This window comes from Mus musculus, chromosome 5, assembly GCF_000001635.26.
Source record: "Mus musculus strain C57BL/6J chromosome 5, GRCm38.p6 C57BL/6J".
NCBI classification, from domain to species: domain Eukaryota; kingdom Metazoa; phylum Chordata; class Mammalia; order Rodentia; family Muridae; genus Mus; species Mus musculus.
The window spans coordinates 7170405-7190123 of NC_000071.6; the positions used below are offsets into that span (position 1 = coordinate 7170405).

Here is a 19719-nt window from a genome sequence, read left to right on the forward strand (position 1 = left end):
TCAGAGAACAAAAATATATACTTATAAATTGCATGCAATTGAGTACAGATAAGCTATATCATACTGTAGCCAGTATTAAACACTTTGTCAGGTGCCAGGCAGTGGTTGCACACACCTTTAATGCCAGCACTTGGGAGGCAGAGGAAGGCAGATTTCTGAGTTCGTGGCCAGCCTGGTCTACAGAGTGAGTTCCAGGACAGCCAGGGCTACACAGAGAAATCCTGTCTCAGAAAAACAAAAAAACAAAAATAAGCAAACAAACAAAAACACAAAACAAAAAACAAACAAAAAACCCCACTTTGTCAGGCAAAGAAAAGATTCTCATTTGATGTGACTTGTTCAGGGATAGCTGAATGAAATAAGTAAGAATAAAAAGCAGATGAGAAAATGGTCAGTAGGAACATTGGAAAAGCAAATATCCTAGAAAGCAGACAGTGGGATACAAGAGTGGTTCAGCATGCAAGAAATTTAGTGATGCTAACAAGACAGGAACATAATGCAAGACAGGGCAATAGAATAAATGGAGAAGATTACTAGACAACGGGAACCTGACCAAGGCAGCCTGGAAGCTTGTGTTTTTTGCTCTCAGTGAAATGGAAAACCACTTATTCTAAGGTGAATTTTGAAATTCACCTTATAAGGGTCGGTCAGTAGAGAAGGGGAGCTCACACAGTGCAGTAATTAGAATCTCGAAGGCTACTTTTTGCTATTCTGTCATCCTAAGCTGCTTTCTTGTCACATAAATTTACTTATAACAAACCCCACTATGTAAGACTGTGATAACCACATCCCACTTCCCTTCACTCCTACAACTATTACTAAAAAACCCAGAGTCTGACCTCAAGAAGGAAAAGAGTTATACAGGAATATTAGCGTAACTTTAACACTATTAAGACTTCCTTAACGGCTATTTACTGATAGTTCTTAGCTTTAGATTAGTGGTAGGTAAGGTTGTGTTTGTTTGTTTGTTTGTTTGTTTGTTTTATTTTTTAAGTCAAAGAATATATCTTGTGTCATTTATTTTATTTTATTTTTTTATTAGGTATCTATTTCATTTACATTTCCATATCCCAAAAGTCCCCCACACGCTCTCCCACCCACTACCCCACCCACCCACTCTCACTTCTTGGCTCTGGCATTCCCCTGTACTGATGCATATAAAGTTTGCACGACCAATGGGCCCCGCTTTCCACTGATGGCCGACTAGGCCATCTTCAGATACATATGCAGCTAGAGACACGAGCTCCGGGGGATACTGGTTAGTTCATATTTTTGTTCCACCTATAGGGTTGCAAATCCCCCCAGCTCCTTGGGTACTTTCTCTAGCTCCTCCATTGGGGGCCCTGTGATCCATCCAATAGCTGACTGTGAACATCCACTTCTGTGTTTGCTAGACCCCAGCATAGTCTCACGAGAGCGCTCTATCTGGGTCCTTTCAGCAAAATCTTGCTAGTGTATGCAATGGTGTCAGCATTTGGAAGCTGATTATGGGATGGATCCCTGGATATGGCAGTCTCTAGATGGTCCATCCTTTCGTCTCAGCTCCAAACGTTGTCTTTGTAACTCCTTCCATGGGTGTTTTGATCCCAATTCTAAGAAGGGGCAAAGTGTGCACACTTTGGTCTTCGTTCTTCTTGAGTTTCATGTGTTTTGCAAATTGTTCATACATTCCAAAATATTTTTCTCAAAGTCAGAAAGAGGTTGGGTTACTCACAGAGATTGGCCATAAGCAAATATCAAGGGGATAAACAACACAGTAAGACAATTTTGGACCCCAATGAGCAATGCTCAAACTCTCCATTTCAAATAGTCACCCATGTAGGATGTTTAACTCAAGTATTATTCCCAGCACCCCACCCCGGAACTCTTTTCACACATTCTTACAATGCATTTGACATTTCTATTTTCTGACAAAAACTTTGCCTTTCTTCTTTTTACTTTTGTTTATAAGAATTATTGGTTTTTTTTCTGTTTTTTAATGATAAGAAGCCTTCTCTCACAAGAAATTGTGGATACTATGTTTGATTTTTCTATTCCCAAATAGAGTTTTAATAAGACACTGATTGTAAACTGGGAGAGAGATTTGATGGAGAGATCTTCTTTAGAGCTGAGTTTTTCAAGGACCCCCCCTCTCTCTGTCTCCATCTTTGTCTACCTCTCCATCTTTGTCTCCCTATCTGTCTCCCTCTCAGTCTCCCTCTCTATCTCCCTCTAAGTCTCCCTCTCCCTCTCTCCCCCTCTCCATCTCCCTCTCTGTCTCTGTCTCCTCCCTCTCAGTCTCCTTCTCCCCCTCCCCCTCCTCCTCCCTCTATGGTATATGTGTGTGTGTGTGTGTGTGTGTGTGTGTGTGTGTGTGTGAGAGAGAGAGAGAGAGAGAGAGAGAGAGAGAGAGAGAGAGAGAGAGAGAGATTGATTTCTGACGGTGTATCTCGATGTGTTTTACCATCTGCCATCTGCTATAGTAGGACTTTTCTCTGATGTTGTCAACTAGGTTTCTGGAATAATGGGTTTCATGTTTCTATTATAGGTTCTGTGCTGCGATTTATTTTGACTACAGATTCTCTACTGCTATGAGCAAAATCGGTTTAATGACTCAGCAGTAATTTCAGTTACTTTACTGTATGTTTTCTACATTGAACTCTATGACAATAAAATAATTCTATATTGTGTTTCATTTCATCATTCATGTTTAATATTGCTTAAGATCTTTTAAATTATATCATAAATATACTAAGAATATATAATACTTATGTAGCATTTTTAATGTTAAATGTATGTCTAATGGAAGGCTTTGACATAATGGACAATTATATAATATAGACTAAATATATAATTAATCTTATGCTATCCAATGTAATTATGCCCAGTGATCTCTTGTGTTCTGAACAAAATCAACAAATGATGGGTAATAGAAAATGGTGATAATTAATTCAACAACTTAGAATGATTGGTAGAAAGAAAAAAACTAAAAGTGTGTGGTATATCCAATGCATGTAAGAACAGTACAGAATAGAGGATATCTGTTTCATGTAACATACAATATTCCATTTGTTTTATGAGTACAAGGAAACAGAATTAAAGCCAGGAAATTTAGACATACACTGTGACAAGTTCATGCTTACAGGAAGAAATAATGAAATTTGGTTACATTTTCTGAGGACATGATTACGATTCTGTAGGTGGAGTGCACTGAGCCTTGATTTTCTTTACAGCCAGTATATCACTAACTTGGTGACAATCAGCACTGCAAACAAACCTACTGCTCACAAATCCTGCTGACTACTGGGCTCAACCTGCTCAGACACCTGAGTTAAGGAATCTCTGAGCTAGGAAACAGCATTGCCCAGGTTGTTCGTTGCCTATTTTGCTTCTGGTAAGCATTTTAGAAGAAAGAGCCTGAAATATGCTTTTATCCCTGCTTCTTGCTTTCAGAAATTGTTCAGTTTGTCCAAAATACATGAAAATTAACAATTCTTTTCTATGCCTTACCATATTTTGTTTTTGTTTTTTGTTTCCATCTATTTTTATGCCATTAAGAGAAAAATTCTTTATCTGGAATTCATTGACTCAACAAATATTTGTTATTTTAAAAATAAGGCCCCAAATATCCAAGCCTTGCCAAAATTTCTGAGAAGACAAAGATAAGCACACAATTCCAGTATGAAATGTTCTTAATGCTATCCATGAAAAATTCATAGAAGGGTTTACTAGAATGCAACTAGCATTTTATTAATATATGATCCAGGATTCAAGCACCTATTGCCATTTCTATCCTTGAATAGTCTTATTTATTCCTTCTCCCTTAACCAATATATAAAAATTGATGCAAATAGATCAAAGAACTTCATATAAGACCATAAACTACAAGAGGAAATGGAGAAAATACCTCAAGATTCAGGCCTATAGATGACTTCATAAATATGATTCAGAAAATAATAACAAGAAATGTAAAGGGAAAGTGGATCCCATTAGAAGGCCTCTGCTCTGCATATCAACTAAAACAATTAGCAGAATGGAGACATGACTTAAATAGTAAATAAAAATTTGGACGGTCAATAATCAAACAAGAAATTTATATTAAGAATATGTAATGATTTCATAGTCTTATCATTCTTTGTCTTTAGTGACTTAAGCTTTGGATATCAGTTTCTTTCTTTTGGAGTTAGCCTTTTGACTGTCTTCTTTGTGTCTGAAAACTAAACAATATCAAGTAAATATAGCCATACACACACACACATACAGATGCACATACACTTACATACAACACACACACACGTATGTAACTATAATAATCAAAGTAAAAGAGGCTATCACCTTCTGAGTAGAGAAGCATTGCAGGGCTCAAGAGAAAGTACATGGGAGAAAGAGAAGGGAGGAGAGAAGAAAAGTGGCGAATGGTATTTAAATTAAGCATATTTGTAAAAATTCTTATAAAGAGGAAATAGAGGCCTATAGTTAAAATAGAGTTTCATCATTTCTTAAATTTCTACCCAAAATAGAAAGATTCCTGAACAGAATACCAGTGGCTTGTGCTGTAAGATCAAGAATCAACAAATGAGATCTCATAAAATTACAAAGCTTCTGTAATACAAAGGACACTGTCAATAAGACCAAAGGCAACTGTCTTAGTCAGGGTTTCTATTCCTGCACAAACATCATGACCAAGAAGCAAGTTGGGGAGGAAAGGGTTTATTCTGCTTACACTTCCATACTGCTGTTCATCATCAAAGGAAGTCAGGACTGGAACTCAAACAGGTCAGGGAGCAGGAGCTGATGCAGAGGCCATGGAGGGATGTTCTTTACTGGCTTGCCTCTCCTTGCTTGCTCAGCCTGCTCTCTTATAGAACCCAAGACTACCAGCCCAGAGATGGTTCCACCCACAAGGGGCCTTTCCCCCTTGATCACTAATTGAGAAAATACCTTACAGTTGGATCTCATGGAGGCATTTCCTCAACTGAAGCTCCTTTCTCTGTGATAACTCCAGCTGTGTCAAGTTGACACAAAACTAGCCAGTACAATTGACTCCTTGTCAACTTGACACACAAAAACATCACTAGTAAGCCTCAATCCTTACAATCTTATTCATCCCCAAGATCTAAATAACTTTAAAAGTCCCACAGTCTTTACATATTCTTAAAATTTCAATCTCTTTAAAATATCCATCTCTTTTAAAATCCAAAGTCTTTTTACAATTAAAAGTCTCTTAACTGTGGGCTCCACTAAAACAGTTTCTTCCTTCAAGAGGGAAAATATCAGGGCACAGTCACAATCAAAAGCAAAAGTCAATCTCCAACCGTCCAACTTACGATCCAACTTACGATCTTCTGGGCTCCTCCAAGGGCTTGGGTCACTTCTCCAGCCATGCCCTTTGTAGCACAAGCATCATCCTCTAGGCTCCAGATGCCTGTACTCCACTGCTGCTGCTGCTCTTGGTGGTCATCTCATGGTACTGGCATCTCCAAAACACTGCATGACCCCTTCAGTCCTGGGCCTTCAATTGCAACTGAGGCTACACCTTCACCAATGGCATTCCATGGCCTCTCACAGTGCCGAGCCTCAGCTGCTTTGCGTGACCCCTTCATGCCTTCAAAACCAGTACCACCTGGGTGACCCTTACATGTTACCAAGTCCTACTGCAGCAGGAGTACAACCTTGGCCATCTCTGGAACACAGCCTATTTGTGCTTTCAGAAAACACTTTCCAGAAGATGCCACCTCAATGATGCTGGTCTCTTCTTAATCACCGCTAATTTCTTAGCTCCAGGTAACCAGCATCAATAGTCCCAGTAATGCAAAGTTTTTGCTTTGGTAGTTCTGGTATCTTGTTAATCACAGCTGGTTCTTACAAAGCTTCTGTAAGGCAAAGGACACTGTCAATAAGACCAAAAGGCAACCAACAGATTGGGAAAAGATCATTACCAATCCTAAATCCAATAGGGGGTGAATATCCAATATACATAAAGAACTTGAGAAGTTGGACTCCAGAGAACAACCCTGTTAAAAACTGGGATAAAGAGCTAAACAAAGAATTCTCAACTGAGGAATGCCGAATGGCTGAGAAGCAACTAAAATAATGTTCAACATCCTTAATCATCAAGGAAATGCAAATCAAAACAACCCTAAGATTCTACCTCACACCAGATGGTGGCGAGGATGTGGAGAAGTAGGAACACTCCTCCATTGCTGACGGGACTGCAAGCTGGTACAACCACTCTGAGAATCAGTTTGGCAGTTCCTCAGAAAATTGGATATAGTTCTACTGGAAGATCCAGTAATACTACTCCTGGGCATATACCCAGAAGATGCTCCAATATGTAATAAGGACACGTGCTCCACTCTGTTCATAGAAGCCTTATTTATAATAGCCAGAAGCTGGAAAGGACCCAGATGTCCCTCAACAGAGGAATGAATACAGAAAATGTGGTACATTTCCACAATGGAGTACTACTCAGCTATTAAAAGAATGAATTTATGAAATTCTTAGACAAATGGATGGATCTGGAGGAGATCATCTTGTGTAACGTAACCCAATCACAGAAGAACACACATTACATGCACTCACTGATAGGTAGATTTTAGCCCAGAAGCTCAGAATCCTTCTTAGAAGGGGGAACAAAATGACCATGGAAGGAGTTACAGAGACAAAGTTCAGAACAGAGACTGAAGGAATGACCATCCAGAGACTGCCCCACTTGGGGATTTATCCCATAAACAACCACCAAACCCAGACACTATGGCAGATGCCAACAAGAGTCTGCTGAAAGGAGCTTGATATAGCTGTTTCCTGAGGGGCTCTGCCAGTGCCTGGCAAATACAGAAGTGGATGCTCACAATTATCCATTGGATGGAGCATAAGGTCCCCAATGAAAGAGCTAGAGAAAATACCCAAGGAGCTGAAGGGTTCGGAAGCCCCATAGGAAGAACATCAATATGAACTAACCAGTACCCCCAGAGCTACTTTGAACTAAACCACCAATCAAAGAAAACACATGATGGAACTTGTGACTCTTACTGTATATGTAGCAGAGGAAGTCCTAGTTACTCATCACTGGGAGGAGAGGCCCTAGTTCCTGGGAATGTTCTATGCCCCAGTATAGGAGAATGCCAGAACCAGAATGGGAGTGGGTGGATTGGGGAGCAGTGTGGGTGTGGGAGGGTGTAGGGGACTTTCGGGATAATATTTGAAATGTAAATGAAGACAATATATAATAAAATATTAAAAATATTTCTACCCAAAATAAAAATTTCAGATATGACTTCTTTTTTCTTTTTTTTTTTCTATTTTTTTATCGTATTAGGGGTCTGGCAGATCGCGTTACCCAGGCATCCCGCAAAGTAGGTGGGTCGCCTCAGATTGCAACCTATACCCGCTCAAAAATTCTTCTCACATAAGCAGTGAGGACTCGGGCGTCACCCCGAATCATTATTTTCCTTACTTATAATTTTAAGGCATTCAGATATGATTTCTACAGTCAATGAAGTTCTGAGTATTCATACCTATTCATTTTGTCTCAAATGGACCTGTTAACCCTAAGGCAAGATATTTTCACTTTTGGTAACATTCACTAATACTGAGTGACTTTATCAACCTTTCTTAATCAAAGTACCATTTACATAGCTCATATTTTATAGAACATCCAAATTTTCTGGATGTAAAATTTTGAGTTTGTAATGAGATGTAAATACTTCTTAAAGGAGACAAAGCTTAATCAGTACCACATTTACTTAGAGGGCATGTTTTCTTTATTTTATCTTATTTTAATGAATTAATTTGGATTAATTCTCCTGCTGAATAATGTCAGACTTGGTTATTTTTAAATCTGTTACTTGTATGAATAAATTACTCAATGGGGAGGTTGCTTTTGTTTATTTCCTAAACTGGATTTGCCTAGAAAATGTCTTCAGGACATACTGGTTTTTTTCCCCTTCACACACTAACTTGCTCTTGTAATGTAAAGAAAAGAAATCAAATTTCTGCATGAGAATCAAGGATACCAGCTAATCTCATTCCTATGAAAATGATTTTTTAAGTCTATATCTCTGTTGGATCACAAAAGAAATTAAACTCCCAGCTTGAAATGTTAAACATAGCCTTAGAAAACAAGTATTTTTCATTATCATATTCATGATATTTGGATTTTGAGAAACATCAGTTCACAATATCTTTTTGATATGAATTTGTCAATTAACTCTGAACATATCTTATCTATGTACATTTCATATGTGAATTTCTCCTCCTAAGATACAAAATATTACAATGCTCAATACAAGAATTTATACTTTCCCTTTGTAAAAGTAGATTACTAGAATTAACCTATGGATACAGAGGTAAATTTAGTAAGTAAAAATGGTAGCCTTTGGAGATAAGACTTGAAAGGTATTCTTGCCTCTAATTTCTAGGGCTTTATACTAAAAGGAATGAGATGGCTTAAAATCTGTTAGCAATATGAAATAGGAAAGGCAGGTTAACCTAAAGAATACATAGTATGCTATGGTTGCTTTGAATTGAACTGCAGAGTCATGAACAGGTTACAAAATGATGCTGAGACAGGAAGCTTGGCTAGAAACTGGGGTATGGGGCTGTAGAGTTCAATGGATATGATTTCAATGAAGAAAAGAACCTGAGGAAGTCAAGTCTATGTAATAGAGTGTCAAGGTAAAATAGGATGCCTAAAGAAGAAGTTATAAAAATCCTTTCTGTGCTCTTCTGTTTATCTGTGGAAACATGTGTACCTCACATCAGATTTTCCTAGAGTGGTTGCAAAGAGAGATGAGGTTAGCACTATCCTCAGAAAGTTCCTGTGTGGCAATTTTCTTGATGTATCATGGTTGTTTTCTTCCAATATGTCTTAGCATGCAGAATAGAATGCACAAATACTGTTTAAGATATAAGTACTACTCTGTGCGCCTCCTCCTCCCGAAGTGCTCCTCTTCTACAGCTGTTCCGCAGTCGCCGCTGCCATGAGGGAGATCGTGCACCTGCAGGCTGGGCAGTGCGGCAACCAGATTGGCGCCAAGTTCTGGGAGGTAATCAGTGACGAGCATGGCATTGATACCACTGGCACTTACCACGGAGATAGCGACCTCCAGCTGGAGCGCATCAATGTGTATTACAACGAAGCCACCGGTGGCAAGTATGTGCCCCGCGCCGTGCTCGTGGACTTGGAGCCCTGCACCATGGACTCGGTTCGTTCAGGGCCCTTCGGGCAGATCTTCAGACCTGATAACTTCGTCTTTGGTCAGAGTGGGGCTGGGAACAACTGGGCCAAGGGGCACTACACAGAAGGTGCAGAGCTGGTTGACTCGGTGTTGGACGTTGTGAGAAAGGAAGCTGAGAGCTGTGACTGCCTGCAGGGCTTCCAGCTGACCCACTCCCTGGGTGGGGGGACTGGGTCTGGGATGGGTACCCTCATCAGCAAGATCCGGGAGGAGTACCCAGACAGAATCATGAACACCTTCAGTGTGGTACCTTCCCCCAAGGTGTCGGACACAGTGGTTGAGCCCTACAATGCCACCCTTTCAGTCCATCAGCTGGTTGAAAACACAGATGAGACCTATTGTATTGATGATGAAGCACTCTATGACATCTGCTTCAGAACCCTAAAGCTGACCACACCCACTTACGGTGACCTGAACCATCTAGTGTCCGCCACCATGAGTGGGGTAACCACTTGCCTGCGATTCCCTGGCCAGCTAAATGCTGACCTGCGGAAACTGGCTGTAAATATGGTGCCCTTCCCTCGCCTGCACTTCTTCATGCCTGGCTTTGCCCCCTTGACCAGCCGGGGAAGCCAGCAGTACCGTGCCCTGACAGTTCCTGAGCTCACCCAGCAGATGTTTGATGCCAAGAACATGATGGCTGCCTGTGATCCAAGACATGGGCGCTACTTGACTGTGGCTGCCGTGTTCAGGGGCCGCATGTCTATGAAGGAGGTGGACGAACAGATGCTTAATGTCCAAAACAAGAACAGCAGCTACTTTGTTGAGTGGATCCCCAACAATGTGAAGACAGCTGTCTGTGACATTCCACCTCGGGGCCTGAAAATGTCCACCACCTTCATTGGCAACAGCACCGCTATCCAGGAGCTGTTCAAACGCATCTCAGAGCAGTTCACAGCCATGTTCCCACGCAAGACCTTCCTACATTGGTACACGGGTGAGGGCATGGATGAGATGGAGTTCACTGAGGCTGAGAGCAACATGAACGACCTGGTGTCCGAGTACCAGCAGTACCAGGATGCTACAGCTGAGGAAGAGGGAGAGTATGAGGAGGAGGCTGAGGAGGAGGTGGCTTAGAGCTGTCTTAGTCACTAAAGCATGGGAGCAGTGTGTACTCTTTATTCATTTACAGCCTGTCTGCTAGCCATGTCCACTGTGCACTTGCTGTCCTGTGTCCTGACATCACTTGTACAGATACCACCATTAAAGCAATTCATAGTGAAAAAAAAAGATATAAGTACTATCTATGAAAAAACCAGAAATTCTGGGAATCTTTTAGTATTTTAAAAATGAGTTTGTGTCAGCAAGATGGCTCAATGAACACATGTAAGATACTGAAAGGGAGAACCAATGGCATAAAGTTGTCCACTGAGCTCCACATGGTGTTGTTGGTAAGTGCATGTGTGTGCATGCATAGGATTCACATTCTTAACAAATTGGGGCTTAGAGATATGTATCTGAGCACTTTATTGATTAGAAGGGCTGGATCAGTTGGTTCTGGCATAATTTCTCTAAGACTCCAAGCTTCCAGGACTCACATCACTCTGTCTTACATGTGCAGTTCTGGGAACAGCAGAGCATGATGAGGTAAGCCAGAAGAGCTACAACCATGGGGCATTGTTCAGCTGTGCTGGAACCCTAGGAAGAGATGATGCAATATGGCAGATGAGTTGTGGGGGCCTTTCCAACAACATACCTTAAACACAGTGAGAAGCCATATCTATGATTGGAAGGCAAATGTGAATTTACTTATATTGAGACATATTTTCCTTTTTAACATTTTCTAGATAGGTAAGCTGTGCAGAGGGAGAATCAGACATATTAAGAGCAGCAGAAGTGGCTTCTGAAATGTGGGAGAAAATGGATGAACATATAAATAAGATGTGATAACTATGTTCCAATATCATGAGAAAAATTTCACATGTGCGAAGTTAGATTTCAGCTTGGTTCTGCAGCAGAAATGATCTGTTGAGAGGATTAGGTGAACGATGAAACTCTAAGTACAGAGGCAATGCAAAAGGATGCTGAGAGTTAAGAGACTGAAATTAAGTGTTCAATCATTTTGGCTTTTAAAAAAGCACAGACAATTCTAAGATATATCAAAGTGTGTTTTGGACAATTTGAATTATTTCCTTTACTTTCTATGATAACAATATTTCTTTCATATTATTTTTATGCACACAGCAGTTGACAAAGCACACAAAGCTTAGTAGGAGGTATCATTCACTCCAGATTGTTAGGTAGCTTTGGTGAGCGTGTGGTTGAAAAGGATTACATTTGACACAGCTCATAGAAACCAAATACTCTTTACCTTGTGTGAGACTAACTATATAAAATTAAGCATCTGAGGTTGAATTTAGAGAAGTCTGATAGCACTTCATAATATGATATGTTAGCCTCACACTGTTTCCATGACATTCTACCACAAAACTACCAGTGCAAAGGTGCATTGCAAATTTCCTTACTTTTTTAGAGATAAATATTCTGAAATTAAAGTATATTCAATGGAGTTGTTCCTTCTAGAAGTTTAAGGAGATACTTGGTTAACTTGTTATTTCCATGCTTTAAGCTCCCAAATGTTTGTGTTTTGCTTGCTTCCTCAGGTTCTAATAGAACATTTTTGGCTAATCCTCACCTCCTGCACACCTGTTATAATGATTCATAGGAATATTTGTGTCCACACATATAATGAATGATAGATTTTGCATCTTAAGATACTTGATTGTATCTGAAAAGTTCCTTACACCATGAAATGTAACATAGTCACAGTTTCAGGACATTATTACCCAAATATCTTTGTGAATTATGACCATTGTTCAGAGGCTTGAAAGATGGTTCAGTGGATAAAAGCACTTGTGCAGTCGTGAGAATCTGAGTTCTAATTCTCAGCACTCAGTTAACAACTAAAACAAACACACAGAGGAATGTACACTCTGTTAAGAATCTTGAGAAAGCTGTGAATGCTTATAACTCCAATATTGAAGGACAGAGACAAACAGATCCACGGAGCTTGCTAGCAGACAAGCTTTAGCAAAATGGTTAGATTACTGGTCTGTGAAAGACCCTGTCTCAAGCAATAAGGTAGAAAATGATAGAAGGCTCTAAACTCCCTCCTCTGAACCCCACATTCACCCACATAGGAACATGCACACAGAAACTAACACTCATGCACTTCATACACATAGAAAACATGCATGCAATGCATAACATACCCTCACAAAAGAGCAATAATGATGCCAATAGTAAGTCCAGCAACAATGGTTTATTAAAAGTCTTTTATTTATAAATTCCCTTTGCACAGCCTTACAGATGAGTTGGAAAGCACTCAAGTTCCAATTGACTCATAATATGCATAAATAAATTGTAGTTATTATTATCTCTGAACATTATTATTCTCTTCTATGAAGAGAATTAAAATGCATAATTCTCAGTCAGTATTCTTACAAATGCACTGCCAAATAAATTTCTCACTTTTGAAAGATGACCTTTCTAACTTTCCTCTTATACAGACACTGGGCACAACACGTAATTGCAGTTTCACACTCTCTCCATCCACTCTAAACCAATTATTGCCATAGCATTCCAATTATTACATTGGACAAATGAGTAAGTATTGCCATCCAGTAAACCTTCTCTGATAAATCTATGCCTTCAAAATCTTTCCATTTTGGTGCCATTTATTCTTTAGGCAATTATTACTCAATAAACATCGAGAAACAAACAAATAAAGGAATAAAGTACATGGGAATATGGAAGTAAAAGTATTAAAATGAAAAATGATAGTCAATAAAATATCAATAATTATCTGGAAATCTCCATGTACTTCCTTCCTTCCCTCTCACTGGTAGTAATCATTGCCTGAATTTTGGATTATTATTTCTTTATTGTTTTCTGAACAGTATTCCTAAATTGTCACTCCCTAGGGAATGATTTACAGTTATAGAACAATTGCAGATATGGGACAGACACTTTTCTTATGCCCCTCTCCATTTTTAAGAATTATCTTTAAAAATGAGTCAGATGCAGATATTTGCACTTAACCAAAGGACAGAAGCAGCTGACCCTGTTGTTGAATTAGTGAAGGGTGAAAGAAGCTGAGGAGAAGGGCAATCCTGTAGGAGGACCAACAGTCTTAATCTGGACCACCGAGATCTCTCAAACACTGGACCATCAAACAGACAGCATACACCAGCTGGTATGAGGCCCCAGCACACATACAGTAGAGGACTTCTGGGTCTGTGTTCATTCAGAGATGATGCACCTAAGCCTCAAGATACTGGAGGCCTCAGGGTGTTTAGAGGTCAGGTGGCGTGGCAGGTGAGGACATTCATGTGGAGACAGGATGGTGGAGTGGAGGTATGGGATGTGGATATGAGGTGGATGGGGGGCAGAGAATGGAATATGGAGTGTAAAAAATGAATTGCAAATAGAATTAAATTTAAAAAATAAAGATTATCTACATAGTAAATTAACATGCTAAATTTACACTTAAGGAATTAATCTCATTGCATTGTTTTTGACCTATGTTTCATGCTTTGTTGAATACCTTCATTTTTCCCATAATGAGATTGGAATTGTGTGTTTCACAGAAGAGATGTACAGGGGTGCCAATCTCAATCCATTGAATTCAGGGTATAGGCAATGTGACTTGCTACTAATTGTCTAAGCTAGGTGTTGTCGAATTTGTCTATAATGGCCTCCTTCAGTCACTTAGTCACTGTCTGGAGAACACATACTGTCTGGAGAATAAGGAAATGAGAACCCATGCATTTTTTTTTTAATTTCCAAGGTAGAGCTTGGTTGTGTAATACTAGTGACCCAGTACTTGTTATGTAACCCAAAGAAGTCCCAGACTCTTGAACGCTGGTTATTGCAGAGATGCACCACTACTTCTGCTAAAAATATTCATTTATGTTATAATCAGTTAGATTCCTTTACCTATTTAATGCAGTTAGATTACTTTGTCATTTTTATACCCTTGTTGACATTGTCATTGTCATATGTATAACTCATTGTGTTCCATGTTGTACAATGTTGAGAAAGGCAGTGGTATGTGTTCCTGGTTCACCACCACTCAGTTACTTTCAATACCCTTACAATGTTCTTTGCTTAATATATTCAATAATCTTCTCTCTCTGAACCCTCAAAAAACATTGGCCTCTTTTTAGTCCCTAAAGCAGTGCTTCTTCTAGATTTCATATTTTTGCAGTAATGTGTGTAGCCTCTTCAGGTCTGCTTCTTTTATGTAGAAGTATTATGTTTCCCTTGTGCAGAGTTTATGCATCATAATTTCCATTGCTGGCTGAATATTACATTTATGGATTTTCCATTCAGTACTTCTACTCTTCTAGTAAAGGACATCTTGACTTCTTTCATTCTTTGATGAACTAATTTGGTGACTGATGCTTTTTCTTAACATTTTACAGCTGAAATATCGATATATAATTACTGAGTTTTTCTGTTTAGCACATTTAAGCTTATAATTGAGTAATTCATTGTAATGCTCAGTTCAAAATAAAATATTTCTAATTTTGTAAAAGATCTAATTTCATATTAGGCTGATCAATGGAAGCAGTACTATTATTTCAATGATGCCCTAATGAAAAGTTTGGTTTTCCATTCAGTTTCTTCTCTTTAAAGATCATCATCAAGGTGTTCTATCCCTTTTCTACATCATTATGTCCCATAAATAATGCCTTTGATTAATGACTTACTATTATATGATAGTCATTACAGTTAAAATTAGAATTGTCCATGTAATTACTATTCCTGTCATTTTATAAGGGTATTTTTAGTGAATACCTCAAAGATTTCTAATACTTAAGTTATATTATTATCTAATATTTAGAAACCAGAAAATTATAAGTAACCAGAATTTATACTTGGTAAATATAGCTAAGTATTTTGTAATTTATTTCAAGAAGGTCATAAATAATAAATAATGCTTCAAAATAAAATTTGCTTATAATAATGCAATTTGGAAGGCAGTGTATGAATAACTATATCCCACTTTTTTGAAATGCCTTTTAAAATTCTAAGCTTAGAAAGTGACAAGCCGACTATATTTGTCAGGGTTCAAAAACTATAATATAATATAATCACTGTGATAAGCAAATGCTCAAACTGGCACTTGCCCTCGAGGGATCTTTTGATAGCTGTTGACCTAGATTCTGGGATATAATGACCAACGTGCTTAAGGGAAGGGATATGAAGAAAAATCTGGAACCTCAGCAAACAGATGAAATTTTAAACCATCATTAAAAGCCCAATGAACTGCAAAATGAGAAACACCCACATACAAACAAAGTAGGTTAAAAATAATCTGGTAAAGATGACAATAACAGAACTTTAAAATCTCCTCTAGGAACTTTTGGAAAGGAACCTACACCCAAAGAGCTTTGGGGCTACAAGTAGCAACACCAGTATGGTTCAAAGTGAAGTAATGGGAAAAGTGTTCCAGCTAATCTCAGTTACTATTTTCACTAATGTGCATTCCCAGAGACATGTTGATAAAATAATGATACAGAGGCTTAACAGGTTTCAGAAAAAGTGAAAAAGTTACACTTCTGAGGAGGAACTGACTAAAGATATTGGTGAATAGAAGAAATAGAAACTAGTACATTTAGTGGTTAACAAATTAAAATTGCAAGGTTGCTGATATTTTTAGAAGTCTACTTTGAGACTTTTAAATGAAAGTAAAAGTTTCATTCAAGACAACAAAGAGAGGAAGGCAGTCTACAGGCAGAAGCAATGCTCCAGGGACAAGGCTTTCCCTAGTTACTAGAAGACTGAGACACACACACACAAAAAAAAAAAAAAAAAAAAAAAAAAAAAAAAAAAAAAAAAACAAGAAGAAAAGTCTTAATGTTGAGCTAGAGACATACTCCATACAAATGTGCATTTCATGAGTGAGGATAGAAAGTAATAGTTTTAAGCAGATACATGCTACACATGAAGAAAGTTGAAAAACTAACACTCTCAAAATCATTTAAAATATCTGTGTACTTAAAGAATTAAGAATTTATCTTACTTAATGTAAAATATTGAAAGGTAGATATTACAAAAATGAAAGAGCATACATGGACAGTTTTACATAAACACTACTTATATCAAGTACTAAAATTGCATAAATTGTAATATAAAAGTTAATGCATGGATATATTTATGTGAAGGTTCTCATGTTAAAGAGAAGCAAACAAAAATATTGTTTAATTGAGACTTTAGAATATTAAATATGTCCATTTTAATATCTGGAATAAATACAAAACCAAGAAAATACTGAGTATTTGAGAAAAATAGAAAAAAGAAATATTAAAAAATAAATGTTTAAAAGAAAATTGAAGGTTAAAAAAAGAGAATAGGGTGAAGATAAAGCATAAAGCAAGATATGAGGATGGTTCATCCATGAAGTTTATTATCTCAAGAGGAGTAAAGGAAAAAATTCTTCAGATAACCATGATTTGCAGATTAAATTTTAAAACATCTGGAAATATTTAAAGCCAAATAAATGTTTGCCATTGAAATAATTTTAAAAAAATTAAAACATGAGGGATTTAATAAACCAACTGCATAGGAAAATGTCGAGTAAGAAAACAAAAGAACAGAAAATGATTTTGAATGGGATAGAAAATAGTTAGGCAATCCAACAACAACTAAATGGATAACATGCTGTATATGTTTTTCAACATCTCTATTGGTGGTATTGCAAGCTTGTACAACCACTCTGGAAATCAGTCTGGCGGTTCCTCAGAAAATTGGACATAGTACTACCGGAGGATCCCGCAATACCTCTCCTGGGCATATATCCAGAAGATGTCCCAACCGGTAAGAAGGACACATGCTCCACTATGTTCATAGCCACCTTATTTGTAATAGCCAGAAGCTGGAAAGAACCCAGATGCCCCTCAACAGAGGAATGGATACAGAAAATGTGGTACATTTACACAATGGAGTACTACTCAGCTATTAAAAAGAATGAATTTATGAAATTCCTAGGCAAATGGATGAACCTGGAGGGCATCATCCTGAGTGGGGTAACTCAATCACAAAGGAACTCGCACAATATGTACTCACTGATAAGTGGATATTAGCCCAAAAACTTAGTATAGCAAGATATAAGGTACAATATGCAAAACACATGAAACTGAAGAAGAACGAAGACCAAAGTGTAGACACTTTGCTCCTTCTTAGAATTGGAAACAATCACCCATGGAAAGAGTTACAGAGACAAAGTTTGGAGCTGAGACAAAAGATGGACCATCTAGAGACTGCCATATTCAGGGATCCATCCCATAATTAGCGTCCAAACGATGACACCATTGCATACACTAGCAAGCCTTTGTTGCAAGGACTGTGATATAGCTGTCTCTTGTGAGACTAGGCCGGGGCCTAGCAAACACAGAAGTGGATGCTCACAGTCAGCTATTGGATGGATCACAGGGCCCCCAATGGAGGAGCTAGAGAAAGTACACAAGGAGCTAAAGGGAACTGCAACCCTATAGGTGGAACAACAATATGAACTAACCAGTACCCACCGGAGCTCTTGACTCTAGCTGCATATGTATCAGAAGATGACCTAGTTGGCCATCACTGGAAAGAGAGGCCCATTGGACAGGCAAACTTTATATGCCCCAGTACAGGGGAACGCAAGGGCCAAAAAGGGGGGGCGGGGGGGTGGGGGGTAGGGTATGGGGGACTTTTGGTATAGCATTGGAAATGTAATTGAGGAAAATACGTAATAAAAAAAAAAAAAGAAAAAAGAAATATGCCCATAGTGACCAAAGCTAAGATTCACCAGGATGAGAGGACTTAACAAACTCTATGTGCTCTAGTAAAAGAGTCTCAACGTGTTTAAGCAAAGACATGTGCACCTGCCACTGGCAGAAAAGAATTAACAAGCACATTAAGGCTGCCATACATGAGGATAAGCAGAATTCAACTCCTTTTACATATAATTATTTTCTTACAATACAAATTAATTGCCAGTCTGAAAGTAGAGTAATGAAAATTTTTCAGTGGTGAGAACACCAAACACTAAGCCACAGGGAAAACTAATTTTATAGTTACCTAAATTTACATATTATATGCCTATCCTAGAGTATGAGCCATCTACCAGGTGTCACACTGAGAATTCTCTGGGTTAAACTTGCAAGTTAGCATATATCTCAATACTCAAGGGAGGAGCAGCTTAAGTAGATGGCTGATAATAAAGAGACCCACAACTGGTAACTGAAAAGAGAAGGGACTACAGAGCTTGCAGCTTCCATTAGATTTTCCTGCTCTCCCTTCAACTGAAACAGAGCCATGGTAATACCCAACTGCTCCAAATTCTACAACACATATGTTGTACAATGTGATATAACCAAAGCACTAAACCCTTCCTTTTTTACTTTTTATTTTATTTTGTTTTCACTTTTATTGGTTATTTTATTTATTTACCTTTAAAATGTTATCCTTCTTCCCAGTTCCCCCCCACAAGCCTCCCCCACTCTGCCTCTATTAGGGTGCTCCCTCACCCACGCACCCACTTGTGCCTCAGCACCCTAGCATTTCCCTATTCTGGGTCATCAAGCCTCAAAAAGACCAAGGGGCTCCCTTCCCAGTGATTCCAGATAAGGCAATCCCCTGCTGCACATCCAGCTGAGGGTCCTAGGAACTGACAGGGAGGACAATAGGGGAAAGGCCCAACAAAGGGGAGAGAGAATCTGTAAAGACCATATCCAGTGGATAGGCACAGCCCCCAATTGAGGGATGGGGCCACACACCCTTCTCAAAAATATTAATGCAGAATTTCTCATGTATAAAGGAAATGTAGGGACAAAGAGTGGAGCAAAAACTGAAGGAATGACCATCCAGAGACTGCCTTATCTAGGGATCCATCCCATCTCCTGACATCAAACCCAGACACTATTGCAGTGCCAAGAAGAGCTTGCTGAGAGAAACCTGGTATGGCTGTCGCCTGAGAGGCTCTACCAGAGCCAAAATAAAACCTTTCTTGTTCCAGAAAACATCTTGAACAACAACTAGACTAAAACCTACATCACATTTTCCATATATGTGCCTGAAAGTAATCAGTCTACTTATGTTTCTTAATTTGAAATAAAATGTATCAGGTATGTAAATTGCTCCACAGCTTCTTTCCTTAATCATCGTTTAGAGCAGAGGTGTGGAGCAGTCTTTAAATACAAAAACAGAGTTTTAAAGGTTTATTAAGATACAAATTTCTTAAAATTAATGTATCGATTAAAATACTATAATAAATAAATTTAAGATGTCATGTAGAAACTAGTAACTATCAATAAAGCATTGTTAAAATAGATTTGAAAAAATTACTAGTATAGAAACTGCAAAGAAAATGTGACAATATATATTTTTCAACATTGAAATTATTCACAGTATGCTTTTACTGAGACAATCTAATCTATAAACATATACATTTGTGTTTGTGAAAATATTTCATATGTATATGTAAAATAATATGAGTGTCATTGTGTATTCATAG

At 38.3% G+C, this 19719-nt stretch overlaps 1 protein-coding gene, 1 non-coding gene and 1 pseudogene across 2 annotated transcripts in view; 1 reads left to right on the forward strand and 2 right to left on the reverse strand.

The window, feature by feature from the left end:
• Zfp804b (zinc finger protein 804B) overlaps positions 1-19719 on the reverse strand; it is a 575349-nt gene that overhangs the window by 401375 nt on the left and 154255 nt on the right. The window lies entirely within an intron of this gene.
• Gm24525 lies at positions 7302-7452 on the reverse strand. The gene has a single exon (XR_003956124.1). It is a non-coding gene; the product is annotated as a U12 minor spliceosomal RNA (small nuclear RNA).
• On the forward strand, positions 8892-10439 carry Tubb4b-ps1 (tubulin, beta 4B class IVB, pseudogene 1; annotated as a pseudogene).